Below are 7,607 nucleotides of genomic sequence, written 5' to 3'. Positions count from 1 at the left end.
CTCTCTCTCTCTCTCTCTCTCTCTCTCTCTCTCTCCTTCTCCATAAGACCATGGTGGCTGGTGCCTGAACCTTCTGGGACTCAGTTTCCTTCTCTGTAAAATGAGCCTGGCTGACCTCCAAGGTCCCTTCCAGCTCTGAATCTGTGATCCTATATCTTTTTTATCTCTTTCTCCAGCAGCCTTTGCTTCTGTCTCTGGGTATCTCTCTCTGTGTCCTTCCCTCCCTCCTCTTGGGTGAAATTAATTCCAACTGGGAGCTGTGGAATTATGTAAAACGCGGTGATTCCGCAAAGGGGGTGGGGGTGGGCAGGGCGATGGCAAAGTGTCTCTTTGTGCTTTTAATCTGCATTTTTCCCCCCAATGTTCTGTCTCTGGGAGGATAATTTCCCAGCCTTTTCAGGCCCGATTGGTATCATTTCTCTGGCAATGACAGCTTTTATTTTCTCCGAAATGAATGCCGTGAAATTTCCAAGAAATATAAAAATGGATATTGTCTAGGGAGACAGTGCTCTCCTAGCAAAAAGGAGGCTAGACAAACATCTCCTCCCCACAGGGACCCGCCTGTCCCATCCCCCACCCCCAGCCCCTAGCCCCCCTGCTCCAGCCTCAGTGCGTCCTGCATTCTCTCTCATCTGCCCATCGACCCATCAGTGGCTCTCTAGCTCTGTGCCCCCTGCCTGCTCTCCTCAGTCCCCCACCTCCCACCTCCACCCATCCATCTCCCTATCTGCCATTGATCTATTATCTGGCTCTCAATCCAGCAGCCACAATTTTCCTGTCTTGCTCCTGCCTTTTCTTTATCTGCACCCCACCCTACAACATGGCTCCCTTTTTCTTCAGTCTACACCCCCTGGCCTCTGCCCAACAACCCCACCCTAGGGAGTGAAGGTATTAATCTGGCAAGTGTGATGGGGGTGGGGGATGGAGACTTGGAGCTGCTCCAGGGGTCCAGCCCCCCCCCACCTCCCTCCATCACCCATCCCTGATATTTGTCTGAAACCTTCTTATTCCTTGTCTTGATGTGGAAACTGAGGCTCCTTGTTCCTTGGCTTGTAAACCGCCAACTCCCCCCTCCAAATCCATTGCTGACACCTTTGTGCAGACCTTATTCCTTTGTCCAGATGAGGAAACTGAGGCCCAGACCCTAAGAACAGAGAAAGCCCTTCTCAGATTCCCTACCTTATTTGCTCTGGCTCCTAGCACTCCCTTCTCCACCCCCCCAAAGATTGGCAAGGTGACCCCTAGAATTATGAGCAAGCAAATGACACGGAGCAGTGGTTCCCAGAGCCAGGCAGCTAGCAGGCAGCAGCTGCTGGAGCCAGAGACGTAAGGTGGGGAAGCTGAGGCAGAAGCTGCTTCCTAGGAGCCAGGGGGAGGGAGCCAAGGCAAGCAGACCCCATCTTATGGAGGGAAGGCTCACCTGGGCAGCGGGGATGGAAGTGAACTTCTCTACATTCTCTGACAATGGAGAGGAGATTCAGTTCGCTCACCCTCGCTGGAGAAAGGGGAGGGAGAGAGAGGGAGGGACATTGGGGCCCCCCAAGGAGCAAGTACACCCAGCAGCTCATCAGAGCGTGGCTTTAAACTCTTAAAGCAAAAAGGTCTGGGGAGATCTGCTCTCAGTCAGAAGGCTGGGAGTGGGAAGGAGTGGGGAGCGCTCTAGCCGAGATGGTCCAGCATGGCTATACCAGCCCTAATGGGGGGAGACAGGGGGCATTTGTGATGGCCTCTCCAAACTCCTCCTCTACTCTCCCCGCCCTGGGACACCCTAGTCCATCATAACTCAAGGGCCCAGCTGCCTGCCTCCCTCCAAGCACTTGTCCCATCTATTATTCAGAACAGCAGAATGGATTTTTAATTTGAGAAATGAAATGACTCTCCCCAGTGGCTTGTGGGGAAGGGCGGTGGGAGGTAGGGGGAAGGCGGGGCAGAGGAAGGGGGTGTTTCAGGGAGCTAACTGGGTGCCAGGGAGGGGATGCAGTGCTGACTCAGCTTCAAGAGAGGTGGCCCCCATTCCATTTGAAAAGGAACGGGGGCCCCCCATGCCCTGGCTCCCACTCTAAAGCAGAAGACTTGGTCAGGCCAGGTGTGTGTGTAGCTGTGTGTCTGGTGGGGAGTGGAAGGGGGGGTGAGAACAGCAGTTGGGCCTTGGGAGGAGGAAGTAGTAGGAATGGGAATAGAAATGTGGATATGGCCTCGTCTCTCTTATTCCCACTCACTTCCCCAGCACCTTCCCAGAAAGGGGGGACTGGGCGAGCAGATCCAGCCATTCCATGGCTTAGGCTATAGCTGGGATTCAGATCCGCTACTTCTCTTGCTCCCCTTCAGCTCTGAACTGGGGCTAGGGCCCTCTAGCATCAAGGGCTACCTGCCCCAGGGCTGGGGGTGACCTAAGTCTTCCAAGACCCTTGGACAGCTCCCTTCACCCTCTTCCCCTCACCCTCTGTATTCCCTGGGCTCCAAACCCAGACTGGGAGGAGCAGCAGAGGCTTGGCAAACATCCCTAAGCCCCCGCCTCACACCAGAATCAGCTCCAGTTAGGCTAAACCAGCTACCCTCCGAAAGAGAGCAAAGGGAGACACTGACTCCTCTGCCCCTGGTGCTGGCTAAATTGGAGAGAGGAAGGTGGGAGAAGGGGGGAATTGAGAGAGAGGGGGTGATGGAGAGAAAGGCAAAGACCTAACAGACTGTCAAGAGACAAGGAGAGGGAGGAGAGAGGGAGAGATTGACAGCAGCTTCAAGGCTAGTTGGGTCAGCATGCCCTGTATTCTCTTCTCCAGTATTAGACAAGGGAGTACCTAACCCAATTTCTAGTCTAAAGGTGGCCAAAGAAAGCTGAAAGGTGGGGGTCCCTTTCTGTTGGACCCTAGAAAGGAGGGTGCCCCCCTTTTCCTTAGCAAAAAAAGAGCTATAGTTGAGGGGTCTTATCAGACTGGACCAAGGCCATTGATGACCTTGGATAAATCATGACTTCTTTGTGCCTCAGTTTCCTCATGTGTAAAATTAGAAAGATTGGCCCAGATGACTTCTAGATCTATTTTTCAATCCTAACGATGCAACTGTCATTCACCCACACCTCACCCAACCTCCCATACTTGCAAGGTTGCTCTTGGCTCACAGTGAGCATCTCAGTTCTTTGATGGAGGTGGGTTAGGATCAGAGTACTTAAGTCAAAAGAAGACCTTGGAAGTCATTAACTTCTACTCCTTCTTTTTAAAAAGAAGGAAATTGAGGTCCAGAGAGGAGAAAGAATCTGCTCCAGGCCATACAGACAGAAAATAGTCTGGCTGGAACTTGTGCCAAGTCCTGTAGTTGTAAACCCAGCACTCTACTCCCATGAAACTCAGAGGATGAGGCAGGTAGAGGAAAGGTACTGCTAAGGAGAGGGAAAGCTCAGACTGGCAAGTTGGCATCTTTTGTCTGCCTACTTCAGACTCCTGCTTAGCAGATCCATCTGCTCCCATTATTGCAGAGAGTTACTAGGCTAGAGTCTTGGATGCCAGTGGGCTGCTGTAGAGCCCCTGAGACAAAGTGAGCTTCCATTTCTATCTTCTTCCATGCTGCGTACACGTGAGATCCTCACCCAACCCAAAGTGCAGGAGGGTTCCATGACAGCCCTCCCCAGTCCAGTACTTTCCCATCTTTAGAAAGTGGGGCGGGGAGTGGGGGCAGCTGGGTACCTCAGTGGATTGAGAGCCAGGCCTAGAGACAGGAGGTCCTGGGTTCAAATCCGGCCTCAGACACTTCCCAGCTGTGTGACCCTGGGCAAGTCACTTGACCCCCATTGCCCACCCTTACCACTCTTCCACCAAGGAGCCAATACACAGAAGTTAAGGGTTTAAAAAAAAGAAAGTGGGGCAGGGGGCAGGAGATCACAGTCCCTAACTACAAGGGGTCAGAGATGGTGAAGACCCCGAAAGCCCAATTCAGATGAATTCAAGAGATGTTTACAAAGTGCCTAATAGGAAGAAGATCATATGCTAGATCCTGAGAAAGGAACAAGTGACATTTACTTGTCATTTGCTATGTGCCAGGCACAGCTCTAGCTGCTAGGGATGTGGATTCAATAATCAGTTTCTACCCTTGGGGAGCTTCCATTCTAACAAAAGGAGACCACACCTAAATGGAGTACAAACGTAAAAGTGATGCAGTCCCTTTGCTTAGGAAGCTTATCTCCTTTCTGTGAGAATGGGACGCGGCCCAGGGAAATTTAACACAATGTAGGGCATGCTGGGTGCAAAAGACAGCCCTGGAGTCCTTAAGGAATATTTAGGAAGGAGACAGCATTTTCAGCAAGGCACAAATCCTGCCTGCCTGGAGCTTACAGTCTAATCAGAGGAAGGAAATGCTTCTCTATGTCAAATGAATAAAAGCTGATTTGGGTGGGAAGAGCCTGGCAGCTGAGGGTCCGAAGGGGCCTCAGACAGAATGGAGTGTTTGAGCAGAGACCTGAGAAAACCTTGGGGTTCTGAGAAATGGTGAGCTAAGAAGGGAGAGAATTCTAGACTTGGGTGGCAGCCATTGCATGATCGCAGGGGACGGGGTTGGGAGGACAGAGGGTCGTATGATTGTATGTGAGGAACACTAAGAAGGCCTGTTAGGATGGTCTGTAATGAACATGGAGGGGAGGAACCTATATAAGGCGTCAAGAATAGGCTGGGACCAGATTGGGAAGGCTTTAAATACCAAGATACAGAGTCTACATTTGATACCAGAGTCAGCTCAGAACAATTGGAGCTTATTAAGCAGACTAGGGACATGGCGGGTCTACACCTTGGGAAATTCACTTTGGCAGCTTCTGAAGGGTTCATTGGGTGGAGGAGAGACTGGAGACAGGAGGTAAATTAGGAAGCCAGTGTGACTGTCCAGGCAGGTAATGGAGCCCTGAATTAGAATAATGTCTGTGTAAGTAGAGAAGAGGATGGAAGAGAGAGACAGAGAGAAAGGAAGGATAAGAGGGGACAGACATTTATTACATACCTACTATGTGTCCAGCTCTGTGCTAAATACTTTTGAAATATTAATTTGACAAATAATTGTGCTATTATCTTTATTTTTCAGTTGAGGAAACTGAGGCAAATAGAGGTTAAACAACTTGCCCAGAGTCACACAACAAATTAGTAAGTGCCTGAGGTCAGATCTAAACTCAGATCTTCTGACTATGTCTGGCACTCAGTCCATTGAGCCATCTAAACACCAGAGTCAAAAGATGGCAACTGATTGGATATGGGAGTTAGGGGGAAGTGAGTGAGAGGGATGAGTTAAGAATGACAAAGAGGTTACAAACCTGAGTGACTGGAAAGAGGTGATATCCTCAACAGAAATAGAATGGATGAGGTACTAAATGGCAGGGAAGGGCAAGTGCCCCAGTGTTCCAAAGAGAGCTGAAGAGGAAATCTGAGAACTATAGTTCCAGGAGCTCCAGGAGGGAGGCAGCATGGATAGAATGCTGGACTTGGAAACAGGCAGGTCCATATTCAAAGTCCACCTCTGGTCCTTGGTAGCTGTGAGACCCTGAGCCAGTCACTTCCTCTCATTTGGCCTCAGTTTCTTCATCTGGAAAGTAGGGATGACAATAATAGCACCTACCTCTGAGGGTTCTTATGAATCTCAGACATATAATGTGTCTAAAACACTCGCATGCCTTAAAAGCATAGACAAATGTGAACTATTAGTATCTTTGATGATGTCACACCAAGCTCCTCTAAGGCTGAGCTTCAAACTGCTGGACAGCTCCTGGCGTAAGGCCTCTTCCCACTGAGAGAGGGCATAAAGAACAAGAGTTACAGGATTCAGAGCATGAAACTGGGCATGAGATGGTCCCACAGGCCAGTGGCTCAAAGGGTACAGCTGTTCCAGAATCCTAGAATTTGACCCTGAATCTAAAACCCCCTGAATAAGAATCCTTTATATCCCACCAGGAGCCAAGGTCTCCCAGCTTCTGCAGGGGGGCCTCCAGGGAGCAGGAATCCCCTCCTTCTTGAGACAGCCCACTGTGATTTGGGGCAGCTATCACAGTGAGAAAATGCATCAGGCTGAACTCTGTCACTTTGGAATATCTGCCCATTTATTCCTAAATTGTGCTGACTGGGTAATGAGTCTAGTTTTCCCTAGATGCTTCTGTCTTTCCCAGAATGTTTGTTGATTGGTGAACCCCAACAGGAAGACTCTATGTTAGAATCGTAAATGATTCTAGCCCTAGAACTGGAAGGGATTTCGAGGCCATCTTGTCCAACTGAGGCCCAGAAAAGTGAGTGACCCATCCAAGGTCACAGAGATAGTAAGCACAAGAGCAAGGATTAGGAGTTCTTTGTTCCAAATTTGGCCCTCTGTCCCCCACCCACCCAGGCTTCCTCCTGCTCCTGGATCAAAGCAGGCCAGGATGGCCATGACTTCTCTCCCTTCCCCTTCCCCAGGCATCCTGGCAGAGACCTCTGTGGAGGAGAGGGGAGAGTGAGGGTCACATCGTCAGCCCTGAAGATTCCTCATTTCTGCCTCCCCTGGGTTTGGCCCCATTGTATTGCTCAGTACATAAAACCTTGCACTGATGTCCTCCTCCAAGGCCTCATTGTGGTGTAGAGGTGACCTTGGGCACTGGCAAGCAATGCCAGTGGAGGGCAAGCTTAGGGAAGTTCTGCCAAGCTGGACAGCTTTCAAGTCTGGGCTTGGCAGCAGACAGTGTGTCTGTCCTCTTAGGGCCAGCCTGGCAAATCTCAGAGAGACTCATCCCCATGTGTGGACAGGGGGCTACCAAGGGATGAATCCAGGGGCCCAGCAGTGTGCTGAGGTATCTCCTAAGGGGCAGAAGGGATTGTTAAGCTGCATCAGCAAAGGTAGAGGGGAGAGCAGCACCAAGAAATCAGGGAACCTGAGTTCAAATTCTTTTTTTTTAAAACCCTCACCTTTCATCTTAGAATCAATACTAGGTATGGATTCCAAGACAGAAGAGTGGTAAGAGCTAGGCAATGGGGGTTAAGTGACTTGCCCAGGGTCACACAACTAGGAAGTATCTGAGTCTAGATTTGAACCTAGGACCTCCTGTCTCTAGGCCTGGCTTTCAGTTTACTTAGCCACCCAGCTGCCCCCTCTGGGTTCAAGTTCTGATCCTAACTACTTAAACCACCTTGGACAAGTTGCTTATTCTCTCTTGGCCTCAGTTTGGACTGTGCGGTCTCAGAGCTACCTTTCAGATCTTAAGTTTTCAATCGAGGGTCCTCCTGAAAGAAGCCTCATTCTATATCTTTGCTTCTTCTGAGGTTCCAGCCTGGTGTCTGAGGCAGGAGGTGGGGGGAGAATAGTTAGGAGAGTGCAAGAAGGCATCATGGTACAGTGCTGGGAAAGGAAGGAGTCAGGACCCCTAGAATCTTTTTTTGAACATCTTCTGTCTTAGAATCAGTACTGGGTACCAAGGCAGAATAGCGGTAAAGGCTAGGCCAGGAGGGTTAAGTGATTTGCCCAGGGTCATCTAAGAAGTATCTGAGGCCAAATTTGAATCCAGGACCTCCTGTCTCTCAATCCACTGAGCCACCTTGCTGGCCCCAACTTCTAGATTCAAGCTGGACCTTGGACCTTAGTTTCCTCATCTGTCAAGATGGCTTCTCCATTTG

This window comes from Gracilinanus agilis, chromosome 4, assembly GCF_016433145.1.
Source record: "Gracilinanus agilis isolate LMUSP501 chromosome 4, AgileGrace, whole genome shotgun sequence".
NCBI lineage: Eukaryota > Metazoa > Chordata > Mammalia > Didelphimorphia > Didelphidae > Gracilinanus > Gracilinanus agilis.
The sequence above is the reverse complement of the archived record's forward strand: the minus strand, read 5'-3'. Positions refer to the sequence as shown.